A 25271-nucleotide genomic window follows, 5' to 3' on the forward strand; every position below is an offset into this window, starting at 1 on the left:
AAAAAAAAAAAAAAAAAAATATAACAAAAAACAAAAGAAGATATTATTCAAAGGCAAAAAAAAAAGCAAACTAAAAATTTACGAATGTAAACTTTCCTCTTACAGAATCCAAAAAGTATTAAGCCTTGAAAAAAATTCAATATTTACATATTTATATCAATCATTTAAATCATGGCGAAATGCATTTATATGTAAAATTAATTATTCTACTACTAACTAACGCTATTCATCTTTACAGTTGTTATATGCAATATTTTTTAGGTCGACTGTTAAACGCAAAGAGCCTTTCGAAGTTTTTCAATACAACTTTTCTTATCGTATAGAAAATTTTTGGAGCCATAGATTAGCTGTTTTTTTTTTCTCCCTCTCTCTCTTCTTCTTTTGATGACAAATAAATGACATTTCTTCGCTTGCTTGACATAGCAATGATTCACTTTAGCTGCTATGGGAATGATTTTGACAATACGTCAATGACTGTTTAACAATCTTCTCAACTGTCTCCAGATGTTTGGACATCTTTATCAGCATTTTAGCTTAATCACATTTCAGGCTTATTACCAGAGAGATAGATGTCTTCAATGTCTTCATTACTCACGAAACGGTTATGTTAATTTTTTTATTCTATTTTAAGCGGCATATCAACCGCCTAGGAGTGCTTCAAAAACACGTTTTATTGGCATTTCTCAAATGACCATATATATCTAAATTTATGCCAAATATAAGTAATCAACTTAAAAGTTGCCATTTCATAAATTGCATTAAGGTGGCATCGGCTAAACGATAACGATTGATGCGGCATTTATATGCTTTTATGTTCAGCAGTTAAGACTTTTCAACATATGCTACCATCCGCTACCCAATAAGACTTTTTTTTTTCTTTTTTTTTTGTTGTACAAATCACAGAGATATGAAGTTCTTCATGTAGTAAATAATATAAAAATTGCATTAATTGCTAATGCATGCTGTCTTTGACGTTAGTTGTCATTTGATAAAAGGTTAATAAAAATGTAAATAGATGTGAAAATATTTACACACTTAGTTAAAGAACTTTGCAGAGGACAGCAACCGCAAGTCTTTCTCTAATAAACAAATTTCCTAATTACATAAATGATTTTAATGAACAAATGCTTGCTTGCTATGCTGTATATCAGAATTCATAAATTATAAATGTTGGTCATTAACAATGAAATTACTACACTCCAGTTCATAATATATATACATATATATATACATATATATATGGTATGTATTTCATACCGAGTGGAACACATAGCGCAAATAGTTCAGTTATCTTTTTAAAAAGCTTTACGACTGTACCTTCCCGAAGCTGTTACAAATTAAATGACTAAATAAATTACATTCGCCTCGAGAGGAATTTCTTATGTCCATTGTTCTACCCAAGTACACAAAATTGTATGTGTTTCTATTGGTCGCGGACGAGACACAAAATTACGTTTTTCTTATTCTACTAATTATTGTATGTGAACTGATAATTCAAAGAGATTATGTGTAGAGGAGTGGGGAAAGGAAGTGTTCTGGCAGCGTATGTTCAACTCGAATTCATGACCATTTGATACGTACAGGTAAGTTCTCCGAGAGGGGATTCTTATTCTTGGTAGAGCGCCGTGCAGCGATTACTAGGCGAATGATTAAAAACGCCAAAAAAGCAGGATCCTACTGAAGGAATTATGTGATGGACAGACATCGTTTACAATTTTAAAATAGCTTCTGCGAAATTACCCACACATAAGCACGACGCAGCCTATATGACAGAGTACACCCTTGTCAACTGGGCGCGTCTCATCTCTCCACTGTACATGATCGGGAAGCTCTAAGCTAGCCTTATAAGCTCCAACACAAACTCTCTACTCTAATTTTGATAATGTGCATAGTACTGTGAGGACTACAACGACATTTGAAATATTCCTATAAAATAACTAACACAACAACTTTTTATTCAATATCTTTAATTTGGATTTATTTATTTATTTATTTTAATTACACGCATACATGAAACTCAACTAAACAAATAACAGTTGAGCTCAATTGGCACTTGAAGCAAAACTTATATTAAATTAATAATAAAGTTAAATCTTTTCTATGCTTGCGGACCAATTGCAGATCTATGTCCGTTCCGGCATTGAACTTTTAAATAGTTGTGGCACACATTTACTTCAAATTCCTTTTCACGCTTTCCCGAGCGTACAAGTTAGCATAATTTGTCTAAGGTAGACTGGTTTGTAGTTCGACTGGGCCCTTATTTAGTCTTGGAAAGATTTATATGAGCGAATTTTCAGCTTTTAATATCAAGTTTTACGATAAGAGACCCTTCTAAGAAAGAATTGCGGGCGAACAGGCAAACGAAAAGAAATAGACCCACTTCGATTTTTACATTGAGCAAAGAAGACGGAAAATTTATAATGTCCATAATAAATATTTTCGGATGTTACAAGAGCATATCGTCTACTAACCCATATAGTCGTTCAAAGGTCATTTTTAAAAACTGATAAGAAGAATTTTTTAAAAAAATTTCAAGTTGGCATTGAAACGATTTTTCTTCCGATCTAAGTTGAATTTGCCGCCATTTGTTCGGTAAACGCAACTGACGGTTCAGTTGTTGGACAATATTTCAAAAATGATGAGAGTATGTAAACCAGAGCTTGCTCATTGATGGCTTCGTTAATTGTCAAAATGACCGCATCTGACTTTCACAAAAACCCACAAGTGATTGTCGAAAAATAAATGCATCCATACGTGTCACTGTTTGGTGCGAATTTTGGGCTTAGATCATATTCCTCGGAAAATGAGACTAGTCAAGCAATGACTGTTGCTCCTTCTCGATAAACCAGTGCTTTCAACCTAAGTTGGATGATATTTATCTGAATGATTTTTGGCTTCAAACAGACAATGCCCAATGCCATAAATCTCGTGAAACAAGTCAATTACTGCATGAGATATTCCCTGATCTTGCTATCTTTTGTTTCGGTGAACACAATTGGCCTTTAACCAACACTTTATAGCTTTTTATGGAATTATTAGACCACTATTAAGAACACAACCATCCGAGCATTGAAGGTGAAGATTCGAGGCTGACTCAACGAAGTTCAGCTATATTTGTGCAAAATGATCATCATTTAGATAAAAGAATGCTGGAATATACTGATATGGCTGATATGGCCGTGGAGGCTATTTGGTCATGTGCTATTCCACACATAATCCTATCCCATATATATCATAATTCAATAAACAAATTACACTTAAAAAACAAGTAAAGTTATATTTGGCGGGTGCCGAATCTCGCATACCCAACACTACGTTTTTGGCATCGTACTCTCCAAGTTCTTTCATTTGATACTCATATCGCTAATATTATTATGAAAAAAGCGATTGCGGTGTTTACCATATTCATTCTAAAATTAACCCATTTTTAGACAGATAATATATCATCACTTAAGGAGTGGAAAATATAGTTTTAAACATTCCATCTTGTTTGCCTTGTGATAAATAAGCATAAAATTTCAAAAAATTGAAAAAAATAAATTTAGTTACTCGTAACTGTGTGTGGGCATGGCCGATTAGTCCCATGCTTCGTAAAGTAAATGTGTATCCGAGTAACGCACAATCCAAATTTCACAATTCAAAAGTTTTTGGTAAAAAAAACTGAGTTGGATTTAGTTTTCGCTCCATTGGACGCTTTTGCTCTCTCTACCAAATTTGAAATCGATGCCTTTATTTTTGCCATCAGGAGAGGGCCAACAACAGAGACCACCGACGGACAGACATGGCTAAATCAATTCAAAATTACGCGCTGATCAAGAATATCTATAGTTTACTAGGGTCTCTGAAGTTTCCTTTGGGTGGCTTTTGGAAGAAAAAACAAAATGAGTGTACCCCCCCCCCCTCTTACAGTGGTGGATGTAGAAAAAACTCTATTTTCTAATTAGTTCAAATCTTGGGTGAAACTTAGTAGCCCTATATACGTAAGTTTATCGAGTATTTTTTCTCGTTTCTTCAATTAGCACGAAACACTTTTATCAAGTAATGCATTATGGTGACAACCAAAGCCTCGATCAGAATTCAATACTTTAGCGACTTTTAGAACTATTTTGCCCAAATTCTCTTTAACTGATTCTTCCTGCTCACTACCATTCAGTTAAATTGCATCTTGATTCATACGAAATTAGGAATTCAGTCTTTCTTTAACTATATTTTTAGAATGAATTCCCATTCCCTTAGAGAATTGCTTTAGCTTTTCCTATATTAAATAAGTCGTCTCTTCTTTTCAAACATAAATTGTGGAGATCAATGAAACGATGTAACCAATAAAATTGAAATGGAAACCAAGATATTATGCAATTCGATGGCAATGACTTTTAAAGAGAAAGTTCTATAACACAAGGAAATAACATAAAATAAAAGAAATAAATTTGTATACTCGAGAAAACCGCATCCTGCTCAATTAAAATTAAAACAAAAAAAAAAATTTGTTTTCTTCGAAAATAAATTTAAAAAAAAGAAATTTATGTTTTTTTTGTTTTGTTTTTTAAATATGATAATAAAAAACATTTAAAAAAAAAACAAGTTTCATTTAGGTCGAATTCTAGATACTTTATTCAATTCAATAAACTTGATTTTAAAATAATTTTTTTATTCACGTAAGTAACAAGGTAACGATACCCTATTTTAATATCAAAGACCTTACGGCGAATCTTAAACATACAATGCAATGCTATTTCGCCATTCAACTCAACATAGTAAAGTGCCAAAAAAGTAATCACGAATGGACCTGTCCTGTTCGACTAACATTTATTTTTTCTCCAACCTTGTAGAGGGCTTACCGTCCGACCAAAGTTTACGCCAATATATGCTACACGTAATAAATTTCACATTTTTGACACTTTAAGATGTTAACTATTGCGGTTGACATTTTAATATGTTAACTATTGCGGATTGCAGACATATCAAGGTCGCTTTCAAGCTGGATTTTTACCCAGGTCGGAATATAACCCAATAAAACGTCAGCCACGTTTTAATACTCTACGCAATCTCAAGTTTTGTGATCATCGCAACCCTTCCGGCAAACTGATGGAGGGACGGACGTTTGTAAGTCGACACAGAGCTTCGTGAAAATGCTATCTTCCTATTGTAAGATTTTTTTGAAAATTGTTCGGCTCTTATTAGGTTGTAATGGAAACTTTCTATTTATAAACACAGCCGAATACTCAGTGTAAAATATTGGAAAATTTTAATTTACTTATTTTCAACCCACCCACATGAGATCTAAATAACGTAGCAACTATTCAGTCAGCAATGTAAAATGTCTGGTATTAGGCTTAATACTTTTTTTTATCAAACAACAAATTTTTAACGCCAACCTCGGCCATTTGCTGATCTAATCTATATGAACCGTACGCACCGTTTCTATGCTTAATGTTGCATATGACATGCTTGTAGTAAAATATCGATATTTTCAAATGGTGAAAACGTAAAAAAAAGTGTGCAACATAACATAGAAAATTAAATCTGTAAAGAAAATAAAAAAGAATAATTTTATTTAGATAAGTCTCTAGCATAACAATAAAAGTTCATATTATAAACACGTACATATATGCATGTATGTATGTATGTATGTATATAAGCTTGCTTATACACATTTTATATTCTCTTTAAAATTTATGTGATTTCTTTTATATATTTTACTATTTTTATGATCAGAGGGTGTAGACTTAAGAAAACATGCATGCAATATGCTCACATATGCACATACATACATTTGGTTACTGTTACAAGTTATTTATCTATCTACACCCACAAGCAACATTCGAGATTTTTGAGAAGAAAAACCGTCTCCTCACTTAAGCTTTTGCAATGCATACGCGTAAATATTTGTTCGATAGCGAAAAGCTAATATTTACTCATGTCCATGATACCGCAACGCTTGCTTACAGTTTCAGTTTTTATCGGCTTGAATATTAGGCAATGGTACGATTCAAAGCATGTGATGGATGATACATCTATCCATCCACAGGGATTTCAAACAAACAATCAATAAGGGCTTCAGTTAAGCTTTTTTACATTATGTATTAATATATATATATGTAGTATATATATGTAGTGAGGTAAATTTAAAAAATGAATTGAGAATTTTTGTTCAAATTCGAAATACAAGAAAACATTCCTTCAGAAATATTCACAACGTATCTGAACATGCATCCTACTTACCATTGTGACGTATAAAGAGATCAGTGAAGGCTTTGGATCTTTGGTGATACCAACAGCAACATCAACAAGTGAAAATAATTTCATATCGTTTTGACATTTCATTTCCCAAAGTTTCAACTTCCGAGTAGCGATAACTAGTAAATATGCAATTTTTATACCTACCACTGTATACAGTGGCTACACTCATTTTGTTTTTTTTTCCATAATGTATGTAACTCCCAAAAGGAAGCTTCAGAAACCCTATAAAGTAAAATCTGGGTTGATGTAGCTATGTCTGTCCGTCTGTAGTTTATGTTGTTGGCACTCTCCTGGTCGCACAAATGAAGACCTCGACTTTAAATTTGGTAGCAACATTGGAAGTTGCGGATTAGTTGCTTATGCAGTCCAAAACATGATATTTCACTGCTCAAAACTAGTCAAAAATTTCATTGGACTCCTCTTAAAACTATGTTTGAATTGAGAGTAAATTACCTCGATTCCCAATCGAGTGTCTTTCAATTTTAAGTTTACTGATTCCCTAGCGAGGCACGTAGACGGATTTTGATTGGTTTGCTTTCACGGCACATATTATAGTACATTTCTGAATAATAAAGACCAAGAAAGCACAGCATTCTGCTAGACTATAGTAGTTGCAGCTAAAATTTAAAGTCAATCCGTTTAGAATTTAATTATCATGTTAGAGACTCGAAAGAGAGGTTTCTTAAAAAATACAAATTTTTTTTTTTTTTTATTCAAAGTTGTCTCAACGATGCTACAAACCTTTTTTAAAAATGATTGATCGGTCGCAAGTGATCCGAAGCTTCGTGTTCGCAAGCTTTCATTTCCTTTTAAGGCGAGCTGGTCATGTTTTTCAACTCCTGAGAATGAAGCCCTTGGCTATTTTCAAATATTACCGAAACTAAGATGTCAGAGTTTCTTTACGGTATACTGTATGTCTCTGAAAGTCTTATCTAATGTTAGGGAACATATTTTTTTAACTGAACAACATTTTCTCCCCCTTATCTTCATTGTATTTCATATAAAATGTATTGCTTTCACTTTTTGGTCTTGCATTACATTATCATTGGCTAAGAGCTCAAACAAACAGACATAAGCATGTCAAACGTTTACGTTGGAAAATATTTTTAATAAATAGTAGCTACTGGAAGAGTATACAAAGCCCCTCTCCATATAAGAGTCCTGATGGAAATTGGGTGTTCATTAGGCAACAAAGTGTCTTCTGTTGAAGCTGACTGAAGCATTGTGTAACAAAAATATTTAAGACTTCTTCATAGTCAGTTTTGATTGACTAAGAGGTTTTCACTTCTTTTCAATTGTATATCAAATTTTTTAATTAGTTATGTGAAATGTTTTAATTTTGTATATATGTACAAGTGATTATATGTTAAAAATAAGTGAATTATTAAGATGATACTGACTCCATAATGAATCGTACAATCATATGGGAGTTGATTGTGCTGATGTTGTGTGATGTTAAGGTGGATTGCTAAGGATTGCTTTAGTGCCCGTAGTTCTCTACTTAATCATATTTCAAATTCTTATCGCGTTTTCTTAGCTAAACAAAGTTTTAAAATTATGAAAACAAATATATTTCTATTACTTTTTTAGTTGACTTTGGATTCTTGGCTTGCAATCCTCTCAGTCGAAATAAGAAATGAAATCAAAGTACCAACCAGCTGTGCAATCATTTTAAATTCCACATTAAATTCTTTTTTTTTTGTTTTTGCCTTTCTATTCGAAAAAAAAAAAAAAAAAAAAAAAAAAAAAAAAAAAAATGGAAAGAAAACCAAAACAAAAAATTGCTATCTGACCATATTTCAATCGTTTTCTTACAAGTCACTTAGCATCCGAGAATTGGCCATAAAAGCCACAAAGACTACGTTTTCTCCTTGTCTTTGCCACCAAGGCACTACCGTATGTCCATATGTATGTGAAACAGTTTTCTTTCTATAATAGTATCTGTGTTATGTGCCTGTGTATGTGAAAACTTATAAAAATGTAACTTGGTTAGGTTTACTAATATTTCTTTGTGTGAATTTCTCTTTTTTCTTTTTAAGCCCATCACTAGCAGGTATATTAGTTTTAACAAGTGTTTGCAACTTATATGAACACAAATATGCATCGCCAGATTCTATCAAGTATATAGATATCTTCTTGATTAGAGCGAACAGTGGTATTGATTTAGAAATGTCTGTCGGTCCCTTTGTTCATTAAAGCCACTAACCATATATTGTAAATAAGATGTGAAATGTTTATCCGATGCAACCACTTTTCTTTTTCGATTGCAGTCAGGTTAAATTTCAAATATCAGCTAAAGGCTGTTACAAGAAAAGTACTTATTAATGAGGGTGAAAAAGTAAAGATCTCGCGATTGAGTTGATACGTTTCCAATAGAACTTCTTTCCCTCTCTCTCCCTCTCTATCTCTCTCTCTCACACACTCTTTCTCTCTCTCTCTCTCCCTCTTTCTCTTTTTTTTTCTCTCACAAGGCGATCACACAATCTCTCAACCTCTCTCTCTGCCTCACTCTCTCACATTGTATCTCTCTCTCTCTCTCTCTGTATCTATCTATCTAGCTATCCATTTATCTTTCTCCCTCTTTATCTCCCTCTCTCTCTCTCTCTCTTTCTCTCTCTCTGTCCCTCCACCATACTCAGCGAGCACTCCATCACTTACTGCCTCTGTTATTCCCAAATTCGTAAGTTTTCAAAGACAAGAACCATAAGCCTTCGGAAAGAATCTTATGCATCTTTAAAATAGAACGAAGGAGAAATTAATTCAAATTTAAATCACACTCACTGACCAACAAGAAATTAATCCACGACTGTATGGCAACTGTGAAGATGAATAAATTTACGCAAAAAATGTTTTCTTTAGATTATGCGTAATGTTTATTCTAATAGGTTGGGTGAGTACCTAAAAAATTCGTTCTAAACTGGATAAAATTTTTTTTCTCCCTTAAATTGTTGTTCTCTTTGCTAATATTTGTTCAACTAGGTTGTCATTTTAAACATGAACGGATTTGTGTGCAAGTGCGGCTTGGGTCAATGCCAAGTTAAATTTAACTTCTGATAAACAAACATAGAAAATTTTATATTTGTATGTAGTAGGTGTGTCCTAAAAGTCCTAAATTTAACAAATGTCGTTCTGATGACTGCTGATGCAATATTCGGTCTATTTATATAAAATTACTACTGAAAGAGAAAAATGTATTACTCAGGCATTTTATTTGTGTTCATTTGGTTAAGACATCATACTCAAATCAGACTCGGCACAGAAGTGAGAAGTCAGCATAGTTTTTATTGAAATTATCCTGCATAACGGAAAATTACGTTACATTGCCATCACATCTACATACATCACTTAATAGAAGCAATATATAGGAGTATGGAGAACTAATTATAATTAGGAGATAACTTGAACAATCTGAATATATTACGTTTATTAGTCTTTTTACATGTCACACACACACTAACATGCTAACTTTTAAAGCAGCGGCAAAATCTCCAACAATGATAATGTGATGACTTTATTTGCGTTCATCTGAAACAATGCATCTTTGGTTCGTCTTTGTCGTCAATCGATTTGAAACAATGTCGTTGATGGCCTTTAAAAATCAATTGCTTCAATTAAAACGATGCTCGCGTGATGTTAGTGTAGTGGTAGCCAAAATAAAAATTTAAAAAAATTTTTTGGAATTTTTGTTTGAATGTATGTTCATCTTGTTACGAATTATAAATCAATTACCGAAAATCTTTTATTTAAACAAAAACGAATGAATGCATGCAAAGATGACAAGACACCCTACAGTTAGCATGTGTCTATTGTTTGAGTTTCAAATCCTTGAATTTCGACTCTGAAAGTCGAAGGACGGTCAACATGCTCGCCATGCTTGAAGACGTTCTCTGCCGACTCTCACGTTTCGATAAAGTGCTCGCTCTCATTGGAAGCATTCTGCAGCATTTCGGAAGATTTTTAAAACAATACTTCATACAATTTCTATCCTCGACCTTTACACAAACGCAAAATATTGAAATATCTGCTCTACTACCTAAGATGGTAGCTTAAATTTGGCCACCGTTGTCAGTTGGATGGGTGATAGCATAAAGAAAACAAGAGTTACTCGTTTAGAAAGCTTCTCACAAATTAAAAAATAATGTCTGACTATTTTTCGATTGCAGCAACAGCAAGATCTTCTTATTAAAAAAATTACTTAAATGTACAGTGAAGTTGAACAACAACTTCTTTCCTTTAGAGCAATTAAAAGGCTAATCGTTTTGAGATCTTGACAATTTGCACTTGTGGTGGTAGTAGGCCTTCATTTGTAATCTTGGCAGACGTTAATATACAAATTTTCGCAAGCATATGTCTTCTGTCTTCTGTAGCTTCTGTAAGGAAGTGGGCAAGCAGCTCATAACCAGGCCACAATGAGTAAGAAATAGCAACTAAATCTTAGAGTTTATGTTGCACAAAATCATTGTAAAGCGGATAATTTTTCCTAATTCTATCAAGTTCTGCGGTGACTTAACTATTGTCCGCTAGAAGGAGTTTGTTCACAGCACCCTTCTAAAGCGAACATTTTTCTAAACTGGCGACTCTCCGAAGCCGAGCCTACTCTTCCGTTGTCTTCGAAAATCCGAATAGGTCGGGAAATGCTCTAATTTAACAGCAATAGCGTATATCAATTCACTAAGGCCTTCTCCCCAAAGTTCAGCTCTTCTTTGTCTCTTCCCATTTAGTTGAAGGCAGGATAGCACAGCATTAGTGCACCATAGCTTGTAGTCTTATCCCTTATAAAACTTAGCTTCTATGCTGCGATACTTTTCAATACGTGTCCTTACCTTAAGCTAACCTGTGGAAGTAAAACAGACTCGGACTTTCGTCCTTGGAACGTGAATGCAAAGATGGTCTCTCTTGCCCGCAAATTACCGCAATACTTACCATCCAAATTAATGTGATGCATGCAAGGATTCAAGGCACAAATACCATTGTTCTTATTCTTAATCGTTTTTCTATGATTTCGGAAAAATAATTTGCAATGTGTCCCACTTTTTGTTTTTTTTTTTTCTCCTTTCCTACTAGCACCAATGCTTTTCCTTGTGCTTTTTAGCAATTCTAATTACTTATGTAATGTTAGGTAAGAGAAAGGTTCCTTGATATCATTTTTAGAACGCTTTGCATAGCAAGCGGAGGTATACTAAGTTTTCTATCGATTATGCCGCAACCAAAGAAGCGTTTATGACGGATCATTAAATAGGTTTATTTTTTCTCAATTCAAAGTCATTTTCATTTCTCTTTAGCCTTTACTTTTCTATTGTTGATAATCGCTAGCTACAAGTGCTTTTGGTTCTCTCAGACAAGAAATGGTCGTGACCGGATGAAGTCTGTATCGGTTGTTGGTCTTAAGTGAGTCTTTTTTTTTTCTCAGTAGAGCAGAGTGTAAGGAATATTTACATCATTCGTAGATGTTCGTAGTTGCCTTGCTTGTCTTCTTTCTTTGACTAAAACTAGCGCTGAACTGAAAGGTAAAGAGAAGAGATGATTATTGCTAAGATACAAGGAAATGTAAGTAATCTTTTAATCCTACAGCATTAAAATGTGTCTTTTTCTATATTTATTACTGTTTGCATTATGCAGCAGATGATGTTTGCTCAGTAGGAAACATTTTCATGCTTGTGAAGTGCAAATCTGTTTTAATTTTCATAATAAAGGAAAATCCTTTTACTTTTTCTTTAATTATTAAGTGAGAGCATCTTTTTTTTCTCATTTTTTTTTTTTTTTTTTTTAAATATTTGTTGTTTTTTTTAATTAAAGATAAAGCTTTTTATGCAAGAATATTAAAATATCTACCAATTGCTGAAATTAATTTTTTTTATTTCTTTTTTTTTAATTAATTCAGGAAAGGGCGGATGTCGGTGAGCGAGATAGATATATTCAGTTTAGAATTTAGGATTTTTCATAAATATAAAAACGCTTGACTCGTTCCGAGTACTATTTTAAGGCGGATATGTCACACAAAAAGGGAAGATTTCAGTAGAGTGCAAATGCCAGCAGTTCATAATTATACTGCATGTCATGATAAAGTGAACTTTCAGAATTTCTCACGACGCGCTATCGTTTGGCGCAAATAACCTGGTGACATGTAGAGATTACTTTATGGGAAGCACAGAGAGTCTAGAGAATTAATGTGGCAAGAAGACTTAAGCGCACAACTCCCGAAGGAATGCCCAATACATTACTCTTAACGTCCCGATATATACCTAGACTCTGAGTATCGCATTCAAGTTAGGATACGGCCGCCCAAAGATGACAACGTCCTTTTAGATGCTCTGCTTTCTCCTTGTTGGAGAATTCGGTTGCAATGTCACTCGATATGCCGCTGTATGTACTATCAGAGGTGCCTCCAGGTCATGCTGAAACACCAAATCGTAAAGAAGAACTTCTGCTTAGACAAAGCAACGGAGTTTAAGACATAGTTTATATCGATTTCGTGCTTTTCAACCGAGAATGCATTGTAGACTGCGAACAGAGAAAGTACACGCAAGATTTAATCAAAAAGGGCAGCCCTACCCACCTATACTCCTATGTTCCCCATCTCTGAGTAAGATACAGATAGATCAAGTTATTAACCTGTTGTACAGGTCAGCATCAAAATCTTCAACTTCAGTTGTCGCCTGAGTTGAGTTTATAAAATTTAATTATTTTCCAAAACACGGGAGAATTACTGTTTTCCCAACTGGCAGCAATACTTACCAAATATCATTTCGTTTCGTTGCTCGTAATCATATAATTTGTAGCTGAACTTTATAGTCAGCCATACCGCATGCAATCGCACTAAAACTTATTGAAAGTCAACGTTTATGTGCAGCAATGTGCTTAATTTCTTTAACGCATAAGGTTTGCAATCTTAATATTATTAATGTTCTTGATCATTGCAATTCCAACCGTATGCCATAATATCTTAGTTGCATTTTTTCCGCTTGACACAGGTTGGATGAAAACGTGAGGAACTTACATAAAAAGCGTGCATGTAAACGTGCTAAGCGTATAGGGATTATTTGAAATGAATTTGCAGTTTTTCGGGGGGAAGTCTTTTATTCTAATGTTGTAACGACTTATCCAATCATTGTTATCAGTTTTGTAGAAGAGAAATTTTGATGATGAAACGCGTCAGCAGCTTATTGATTAAATGATTTTATAAATTATTATAAATTATTTATAATAAATCTTTAGGAAATATTCTAAAAATTACATTACATACTCTCTACGCTATTGATTGACATAAAGGATTTTGTGCATTTACAGTTATTTGGTCTTTAATTACATCAAATTAACCTGAACTATAATCGGATTCTAAAATTTCCTTTAATTGCTTCATCGTCATGACATTAAATCATTTGGCCACATTTACATATTTCCTTACACATAGACACGTGGCCATATATATATATATATATATATATATATATATAGCTGATGTTTTGTGTGCGTGTGCATGTGTGTGTGTGTGTATGCGTAAGTTTATGTGTGTAAACGAAATGAGTTTTATGGTAATGACATTCGTTTGCGAGAAGAGCTTTTAACGCCAACGACACCAGCTGCATTTAAATGGTTTCGTCAAAAAACTCCAACTCGAACATTTTGATATCATTTAAAGTTGTGGCAGAGTTTGCTCTCTTGGTAGATTAAGTTTAATTTAACATTTAGTCTCCTATCTTGGGCAGCACTATGAGTTGCTATTTTTGTGGTGTCATTCAAAAATCTTATTTAAGCATTTACCTCAAAGAAGCTTGAATCGAAGAGTTATGGAAACGCAGGACGAGTTGTTTAGTCGAATTGATTTCAATCACTAAAAGCTAAGACTGATTTTATTTATTATAGAAAAACGAAAGGATTCGATATCATTCAGTTAACTGTCGTTTAAGTTTAATTTGTCGAACGGAACTATTTTTAAACTTGTTCTGGAAATTATCGCTAGTCAAAAACGCAATTTGACCGAGCTTAGTTGACCTCGAACATTTCCTTACTCCTTTCCTCACTTCTTTCTTACCATCACGGCAGTACACGCGTACGGAACTTGCTCCGAATAATTGATCATAAAAAAAAGGATTTATTATATACGTCAGTTGCATTCGAAATTCTCTTTTTCGGAAGGTTTAGATGTGCGTCACGTATTAAGGCAACGTGCGCCCATTTTTAGAAATTCGTTGCTATGATAAAGTTTCAAATTTCCATTCGAACTGCGGTGCTTCAAACAGTCGAGAATGCATATTCTAGGGTTGCGGAGTTTAGGCATCAGGAGCTGCACAAGGACTCAATATAATAACTCTCGTTTCGATCCGGCAACGAGAATTGATTATTGCATAGAAATTATATAACCCTTTCGTACATCAAAGTATATTTTAGCTCATGGATAAAAAAATCAGATGGGAAGCTGGACTTTAGTTGATCACAAAACTGAAGCAATAGTAACAAGGGGACGAAGGTGTGTTCTCTGCTGTTCTGAAGTACTGACCCGTTGAAAATCACATTTCCAACTCTAAAGACGTAGGTTAGGAACAATGAATAGGTCCGCTTGATATAAATGAAAAAAGAATATCTTAAGAAATCCTATTATGAATAATTGCGAGTGAAAACCTTTAAAATGTAAGGTAGTGGTAGTAACGCTAAGTGATAAAGAAATTTAAATGAATAGATGCTCGCATGTTTTTTGGTCAGCGACATGTATAAGTGAAAATGAGGAAGTAATGCGATGATTTTGATCTTTCCCTACATAAGATAACAGTTTTCCATTTAGTATTGTTGAGTAACCAGAAGCGGGTTATAAAATAGTCACAATTACCTTTACGATATTCATCACTTTTGTTGTTCGATTCGAACTAATCTGCTGACGAAACCCATCAGACACTTCTAGTGATCATGTTCCATCGTATCCCACTTTTAAAAGTGACGATTATGATGCCAATGGGAAACGACGGCCTGCAGGACCAAACAAGTGTGAAGACAAGGAATTGCAAGACTTGTTGGACGAAAATCCAGCTCAAACTCTCAAAGAACTTTTAAAGAGCTTAGTAGACGATGAATCAACCACTTCTAGAAGTTTACCTGCGATGGGAAAGATCCAAAAGGAGGGAAAATGCCTGCCAGAAGAATTGCTTGAAAGTGCCATTTCGGAACGTTGCAATATCGCGGCTTCATTGCTTGCCAGCCAAAAAAAAAAAAAAAAACCAATTTTCTTTACCGTAATGTGACTGGCAATGAAATATGGGTCTACTAAACTCGGTCTGGCATGTGCCTAGCGGACGCTTTCTGGAGGTTTTGTTCTTGAAAATATCAAATGGAAACGGGATCAAAAAAATTGGGTACGCTTGGACGCTGTACGTTGCAAGCGTGTTGAATATGTGAAAGAATCGTTTACGACTATATCGGTATATGCACAACTTTTGATGCAAAGTAGCGAACTTTCCCAGCCAGAATATGGAAAAAGGATTAGTGTCGACATCACGGCTAGGTTCGGATAATAAAATCCTTAGTGTGATCCTCACAAAAAAAAATTTGCTTAAGCTCATATCAATTTTGGACAGACTCGGTTGCATGCACAGTTACTTCTACTCTAGAATACCACGCCCCATACAATAAGCAATCATAAAGGAAACAAAGTGCATGAGTGCGAGTAGCAATTATGAAAAATGTAAAATGCAAATCTGAGTGCCGCGAAGAGTGCCTTGGCGGCACTGCCATCTGGTATAGTACGGTACATTAAAACAAACGCAATTAACATCACGCGTCAATACGATTTATCGACACAGATTAAATACTATATTCCTTCTAGTTTCAATGGGAAAGATTTGATTAATTTCCCAAAAAGTTTCGAGTCAAACTAAATGTAATTTCTTTCCGAAATTTATTTATATTCGCCTGCTTTCTGTAACAATAATGAAATGCTTTAAAAGCATCGGAAGCGGATAACTGTATATTTTGCTCCAGAGCAATTGATGGGTGTATGTGTGGTTTTCATTTGTGGAATGCAACCTAACGACTCAGTCATGTGCATGAACACCAGCCTCCAGAAACCTGGCTATGCACTTATTTACAATTTTGTGTTATTCAAGCCAAAGAGTTCAAGTATCATTTTATTAAACATACAGACGAAATTCAATTAATCCGAAACCAAAGAATGTGTTTTGCATATGGATGAATAGTTTTCACTGGCAAAAGAAAAGTTGATTTCTTTAATTTAAATATTTAATCGGTAGCTGGAATACCAGATATGAATTCAAATATTTTTACACATATTTACATGGTATGGCTCTTGAGAAACATTATTCAATTTGTGTTTCGTTTCTTCGTAGGCATATTTTAAAATCTCGATTTGTGACTCATAGGCAGGTCGACATATCGTAACTATACTTTATCACATATATAATATTTATGTATATAGCACAAATATGTGTTGATGACTTGACGGAAAATAATAGCGAAACATCTACAACTAGATAGTAAAAAGCATACATTTATTTTCGCATATACCTTAGATGACATCCAAGTTATTGAACTAATAATGAATGGTTGCAAAACTTCCTTCCTACACCATCTTCGTAATATAAAGAAAATGTTTGCTTTCATAACGTGTTACTTGGGAAAATAATTTTACAAAATTATTTAAATAATTTCATGATAGATATATATATTCGTTTAATAAGAAGAGGAAGAATAGGAAAAAGTACTTGTAACTTATCCTTCTCTTTGATTATTGATAAGCTATTGAAAGACTTTCTATTGAATGCGATTCAATTTTACACATTGCAATCGGACAAGATCGGCCACTAGATACCATATATCACTTTGTATCTTACAATCTTTTATTTGCTCTCATGGGAAAATATAAATATTATGTCCAGTTTTTAAGTATAATTGAACGTTTCATTTAAGCATCTACCGGGTGTCGGGTCCGAAAAATATATCCATATAGCAAAATGTTCTACGGTTTATATCCTTGCCAAAGTACTATATGCGTCAAGTGGGGTTATAGGGTAAAAATAAATAGAAATTTGATATAGTTCACCTTTGGGCCTACTTTAGTAAACTAATTTCCAACATGAATTAATAAAAATTAAACCTTTTTCTACTATGAACAGGCTTTGTCAAAACATCTTGAAAACCGAAATCCATGGACAGAAATAGACAGAAGGACAAATGTATATCGATTCGGTGAATTTCTTTGTGTCGATGGGTATAATAAAAAGTTAATCTATTTTAGATCGTTCCGAGTGTTGCATATGCCATCATGCACTTAATATATACAAGCTGTGCATAGCGAAATGTGTATATAATTATTAGACTAAAAAAGGTTTTCTTTTGTAGGTTATATGATTTAGGAAATGCGGCATCAAAAAAAAATATCTACTCCACTAGTTAGGATCTCTTCTATTTATTCAATCCAAATCCATGTCCCTTGGGTTAAGTTAATCAAAAACCCAAATTATAGGCACGAACAGTTATGAGAAATGTTCAAATCCTTCAAAATCGTGTACATGGATAATCATTGTTGCTTATTGCTATATAGAGGCATACTTCTCATAAGAATATTGTGTACATGTGTTTCAAATTTATCGGAGTCAAGTTAAATGCAAAATTGTTGAATTTTTCTTGGCATGTAGCCTTTGTTCGATTTATGAATGCTTAGGAGGCAATGCCTAAGTCACTCCTCTAACGCGCAATGCAGTTATCTACAGGAGGTTTAGGGGCAACACTTCGGTGCTACTTGAAGAGGATTGGAGACCTACGAGGTAAGCGTACGTGCCATAGCTGAGCTAACTGATTCGTCAGATGTGGAAGGGATTCTATAACTTGCTCATCGACGCTGCTACGATGGGTACACCAAAGACTTTGCACGTACATCCCCCTTAACGAATAGCAGATGGACGACTCTCTAACTAACCGATCGGGTACTTGCTCCTGGACCTTTTCTGCACTCACTATGCCCACTGGGACCCCGAGTTTTTCTGTTAAGCTATGTTTCTGCAAAAAAATGTTTTCTTCCTTTCTTCCTTCCTCCACTTTTCGCCATCTTGATCGCTTCTCTTCATGCGAAAAATTGATATTTCTCGCGTGAGAACTTCCCAATACTTCTTTCCGTGCACAGTTGCATTCACACAATGAGACGAAATAGGTTGCGGCAGAAAAATGAAAACCTCATCTTATATTTTATATCTAAAAAACTTTTTTTATTTTTTATGCGAGTATTTATGGAGCCATCTTTATAGCCGCCTAAGCGAATCAAAATATAAAACAAGAAAAAACACTTTAGTGAGTCATGGCTTATTATTTACCCTCCACTACCCTACAGTTATTCATATAACGACTTTTTAGGATATGGACTAGGTGTTATATGGAAAGCGGACGAAAAAGTGAACCTTTTTCAATAGCGTTCGTCCTTCGAATCGGAGATTCATTACAAGAAAACAAAATGGACAGACAAGCTTAAATCGAGTCAGAAAATGATTCTACATCGATGGGTACAATAAAAGATGGGTCTTTCTCATGTCCTTCTGTGTGTTCCATACATCCGTACAAACGATGTAGAGTTAGGATTAGCATACTCTCGCCCTGGAATGCTCTCCTCGAATGCATTTGATAGAAATAATACAATAGAATATTATTTGTTCGCTGCAAGCATGATTGAGACAACCTCAAAAATTTTATTTGTTATATAATTTTGGTATTAAGGTAAATAGAAAAGCAAAATACAAACCACTCAAAATAAATTTCAATGAAATAACTTATCATGAGACAACATTTTCAATATCATTTACAAATCTTAGATATCGAACTTTGTATGTATTAAGCTAAGCGATAGAGAGATTCAATAAAATCTTCTATTAATAATTGAACATATGAGATGAATGGATATTCAGGTAAACATTTGTATTCATTAATGCTATCATTCGCTTTTCGTAACTTAGTTTAAATAACTGTTTTTGTTTGAAATCTTAAGAGGATTTAAGGTTCCAAGACTTTTAGACTTGTAAGAGAAACTTTAGAAATTTAATTACATTGGGAAAATTAATGTTTTATCTTCCGGTCAACTCATCTCAATATACTCTATTGAATACTTCTCCATCTCTTCTTAGCAATTAGGAAATGTTTATATGAACTTTCAAACATTTTCTAAAACGGAACAGAACATACAAAACAATTAACTGCAAATGAATCGTATACCCTTGTGTATTCATCACAACACCACTCCAAACATTTCCGAATGACTAACAAGCAAACACACACATCTTTAACGAACAACGAATCTTTTGTTTTCTTAATATAATAACAGTAAGCAGAGAAGAAATACGTGATTTAAATTAATAAATTATTGAGGGAATATATTCATGAACACATTTAATGCCAATAAATTCATCTTAAACAAACGATTAGGTAGATATACCTTCCCATAGGCGAGCAGTAGGTGTCATATAAAACCTGTTAATAAACTATTTAGAAAAAGTAAATTTGGATGGCGTGGTTTTGTGTGGTTCACGCGAAACCTTTATCGATTCGGAAAAATATTTGCAAGTTATTCGCAATACGAGTGCTTTCCAAAAAGGTGAACTGCTAGTGGTGTAGTGAGAATACTATCAGTAGTCGAACAATAAATGTGGAAATAATTGCCCAACAGCGACTACAATCTTGCACAGAATCCACTCAGAATTATTATTCAAAGGAGAGAAAGAAGTCCGCTTCGCTCAAACTCTTATAATTAAGTTCGTCCAGAGCTGGCTATGATCAAAACGTCATTCATTTTGCATAAACGCAACTAAGAAGAAGAAAACGTATGCCCATCGTATGCATAAATTGATGCTGCTGACAACATCAAAGAGAACTTAAGATAAACTCATTTCATCCATCCGTCCATCAATTCGGACTCATGTTGTAATGTTAAGTTCGTCCATCTGTACGTTCGATGTCTGCCGAAATTTTCATCCGTCGATATGTTTTGACCCAAGAACAAAGTATAGAAAACACATGCATTCGATCGGACCAGCCCTATGAGCACTTCTCTCTTGTTTCGAAAAAGTCGTTATATGAAAAAATTTACGCTTTCCTGCATTCCCCGGCAAAAATTGCTGAGTAATACAGAGTTACGGTGTCAAAGTTTGGATTAGATGAGTCAATGTTTTGGACAACTACGCTCGTAGCCGTTACTGTGAGCAGTAAGTCTTTGCAAGCATGGCAGGCAGTTGTAAGTGTTAACATTTTATGATAACGGTTGGTCTGTAATAGTTTTGCCTTAAATATTAACTGAATAAATAATTAAACTAATGGAGTTTTTTTGGCTCTTATCCTACATAACCTTTCTTTGGCAAGAAAATCCTGTTTTTGGTATTTTGTCAGTTCACGTCTTGGGCAACCTTCGCTATATTGGCACTCATGAAAACTACATCTTTACAATGAGGTCTAAAAAATCATGCAAAATATTAAATCTTAAACCTTTTTCTAAAGGGCTTAGTATTCATGAGAAATCTGCATAAAGTCAGGTCCAACAAATAGGCCCATGTGGTTTAAATTTGTTCCATTTAATTTTTATATCATATGGATAGATACCAAACGGACAGGCGGAGAGACAGACAGACAGACTGGCTTACATTGATTTAGAAAATGTTTCCGAATGGATCGGTATAATAAAAGGTGGGTCTATTTGAAGACCTTCTGGGTGCCATATACGTGCACACTAACTTAATATACCCTCTGCCACAGGTGGTGTAGGGTATAATAATGAAAACCGGGTAAACATTATTATTTTACGGTCACAAAGTGACTTAAAAAATGAGCGAACGCCGCTGACAATCACGTTTTTAAAAGACGAAAAACGTGAACTAAAAGGTTCAACATAAAATTGGTGCTTTTTTCAATGAAATTTCCTTTGAAACTTTTTTTTGCTAAATTAATAGAAATGACGTTCTTCTTAGGTCCGTCGAAGTAGAATATAAATCATTTATTATATCAAAAATACAATTCCCATCTATTTTGAACTTTTCTTCTTCCGAAGATTATCTTAACCGGCAAACTGGGCTATTATACCCCACTTGTTGTACAAGGCTATCTTACGTTTGTGGGGATGTTTGCAACATCCAGAAGGACTTGAGATAGAGCCAACTTTTACTATACTGATCGTTTCAGAACCAGTTTCTGATTTGATTCAAGCTTGTTTGTCCGTCTGTCCGTTTTATTTTTTTTTTTTTTTGCGTTCAACCTTCAATTTTCGGTATATTTCGATGAAATTTGTTATGCCAACATCTATCGGCCTTAGGACCAACGCTATTGAAAATGGTGAATGGGATCGAACAACTTTTCTTGCCCCTTCCCCTATAATACTTCATTTGGAACAATTGCGTTTTCATTTGTTTTTAATAAATATTTGACTGTCCGCTTTTAATTCAACTAATGACACTGTTGTTGACAAGGTGTTAACAACATAATTCAGGCATCAACAATAACAACGACATTACCATTAGTGGCAGCGGACGGAGTATAAAATAATAAGCTGGTTACAGTTGTATACCTAAACACTATGAATCCATAACCAATGGAGACATGCTCACCTGCAATGCCATGTTTGTCTGGGTTGCCTAAGAGAATTCTTAATGATTGCTTTTACTTTTCTATAGCTGCTGCTATAATGAATGAAAATGTATTAACTTCGTTAAGACATTTGTAAATACACATCAAGGTAATTGTAAGCGAGCGTACACGATTTTGAAAAGCGATAGCTGTATGTATAATTAGTTATGTTTGTCTGTTTATCCATTTGCAAATGAAACCTTCGCGCTGATTTGTATAACCTAGCAATAAGTAGGACATTTTTATATGATAAAGAGTAGACCCTTTTTATCAACGAAATCTCAAAGTCAAAGTTGTCATGTCTATCTTCCTGTGCATCTGTTATAGAAAATCTCAAAGCCCATTATATAAAGAACAAAGAACTATTATAGATTTTACATATTATTTTCCGGGAAAACACAGATTCCAATTAGCCATAGCTGTGTTTTCCGTTTTGTACACCCTTGCAGATGATTTCACTGCAAAGAAATATACATTGGAAAGTTTATAGATTTTTGAAGACCTGAAGGCAAATCAAACTATCCATGTTCGTCTGCTGTACGAAAATCTAGGGCCAAAAAGATGCAGAAAACAGACTGGACCCATGCTGTCTATCTTCCCACTCTGTCTTCAAAGAACAATTTGAAAGTTAACAGCTGTCTGCACACCAGCGCACCTTGGAAAAATGGCAGCCTTTGAGACTTTGAAGAATTATTTGCGATAGTTTAACGCTTCCAAACAATATTGAATATGAAGTTTTTGCTGGTTTGGTCCAAAAGAGGATTCAATTATTTCATTGCAACTTTAATTATTATGTATACATGTATATGTGCACCTAATAGGTTGGGTATCCAACAATTGTGTTAAGAGGCGAATTAATTTTCTTACTTACTTCGGCGTATACCCAAGAGAACAATATGAACGCATATGGTTGGACAAGTTATATTTAACTACTGGGCTTGGCTTACTTTGCGTTATGAAAAGCATAATTTCTTTACCAACTGTTGTAACCTGAGGGAATTTTGTTTTTTTTTTTGCACGTTCTAGAAATAGTTTAGTAAGAATTGAAAAGAAAAGAGGAGAGCGCTTACAAGAAACGTGAAGCATATGATGGTAAGCGTATTAATCATAACACGTACATATATATTCGTAAGTGTAAATAGATTTTTAAATGATTAAAATTTTATAAAAATTTAACTTATTATAATAAACAGTAATATTTTACCATTTATGAACAGTTTGCTTACTTTAATCCAAAAAAAAAAAAAAATTATTTATTTTTATTATTATAAGATAAAGTTATGATCTTCGGCTAGCTGTGTGAATGTATATATGAAAAAACTGGTCAACTGTTAGCTAACCTAATGAAGACCACAAGACCATCCAGTCCTTTTGTAGTTTTCCAATGGTAAAAATAGTTATAAAATAAACGCAAAACAGCAGCTTAGCCTCATAAAATTCAATTTCATAGCACACATCTACAAATCTATTTTCTTTCATACAACGAAGGCAACACATGTTAGTTTTATGCACAGAGATGCCTTTTTATTGCAGTAATGCTATAAAATAATCATCTAATGCTCCGAGAATGGTTTGCTATTGTTTCAAATTCTATTTATATTCATGGATCAAAATATATATATATATATATGTCTATTTCTTTTTTTTTTAATAAAATAAAATACATTTATGAGAATTGTGTTTGAAATGTATTAGAGTAATAAGTTAAGCCATTGTTTGTATTTTTTGCTTTTTTTTTTGTTGTCTGAGTGGATTAATAGCTTAAAATATTCTTCCCTTGTTTTTCTCATTCACGAATTTGGGAGCGAAATGATTTATTGCGTGAAATCATTGTCAAAATGTTCAAAAGAATTGTTCAGCTAATACACTTTTGTAATTATTTATTACACTATAGGAGAGAGTGTATGCTTTTGCATTGCCACTGAATCCCATATGCCGAAGAATCCATATGAAGCTCCAAATATTATACCATTACTACTATTAAGAGATTATTCAGTGTACCGCAGAACATCAGGCCGCAGTGTTCAAATGCAGGGTAAGCAATTTTTTCGATGCTAGAACTGTGCAAGATTTAAAATATTGCAAGTAAGTCGATGGACCTTTTCCATTTCCAAAAATGTCTTTAGTCTTTAGTTTTTATCCTACACGCAAGCTTTTGAGTTATGGGTCGAATTGTTAGTCTTTTCGCGAGCATCTCTAAATGGCTGCGGAGTAAATCTTCACTTTGTGTGTTTGCAGCTTTTTAAATTGTCCCTCAGTTGACTTTATATTCTAACCGTAGGGTCAAAATGCCATTCTCTAGTGAAAAACGCGGCATTTTTCTAACTGCTATGAGATTTTTACAATTAAATTCTAAAGATAAAAGTCCGAGGGATTTCAGATAAGTTAATTTCAACTTTATATGTTAAGACAAGATCATCTTTCTTTGGTCAAAAATGGAACTTCCTCATTCAAATGCTCATTTCTTAGACTCAAGCTTGGAGCAGCTATGCTCCTTGCCGCAGGAAAATTAATTGTCTGAATCGCTCCTGTCTGTGGTTATTTTTTCGAAATGAACTTTTTTCTTCACTGTAACAGCCTAATAAAAGTACATTCTGGGCGATTTTTTTAGGATGAAAAAAAAAAACATAATATACGTGGAGGTTAATAGGCATATTTCTAACTACAAAACAGAAATATTTCAGAAAATTATCAAGAAATGACAACCTCGGAGCCATTCTTGCGTCTTTAATTTAACGTGATCGGGGGCCTATAAGTGCTTAAAAATACTCTTTTGCGGATATTTTGTGATTGAAGAATGCTCGAATGGAGAAGTTTCAACGCTTATCCAAGAAAATGGTGATCTGTTTATAATAAAAAATGTTGCAATTAACCTTTCGAAAACACCCTACACTACACCCTACATTAGGAAAGGTTATTTTAAGGGCATTCCAAAAAATTTGACAGAAGAATGAAAATTATAGGAATTGTTGTGATGCCCGCATGTTTCAGCTGTAGAATATGCCGTTGACATGTTTCCTTAATAAAATAAATTTTCTATTATTTTTTCTATTATTTTGCAATCCTAAGAACGTAAGAAGGCACTTCCATGTTCAACTATACTTCCGCATTCTCTTTCCTAGAAGGCGTCTTTTCCAAAACGCCGCTCCCCTTCTATCAATCGAAGACAGAGGTGGCCGGCAAATCGCAAGGAAAAGTATGGCATTGAGACCTTTCGATTCGCTCAGAAACCCTTTTACCAATCAACGATGGTCTTCATGAAAGCACAATACCGTATTTTAATTAGAATGATTTCATTATTGTTACCATGTTAATGGATAGGAAATGTTAGAAAGTAATAGGCAAGTCGTTAAGCTACAACTTGTCAGCAGGAATTCCTTTGACAACGACAATTTTTTCGAAATGTTTGGGAAAAAGTTCGAAAAAGCGAGGAA

The sequence above is a fragment of the Glossina fuscipes genome, unplaced genomic scaffold (genome assembly GCF_014805625.2).
Source record: "Glossina fuscipes isolate IAEA_lab_2018 unplaced genomic scaffold, Yale_Gfus_2 28, whole genome shotgun sequence".
Lineage (NCBI taxonomy): Eukaryota > Metazoa > Arthropoda > Insecta > Diptera > Glossinidae > Glossina > Glossina fuscipes.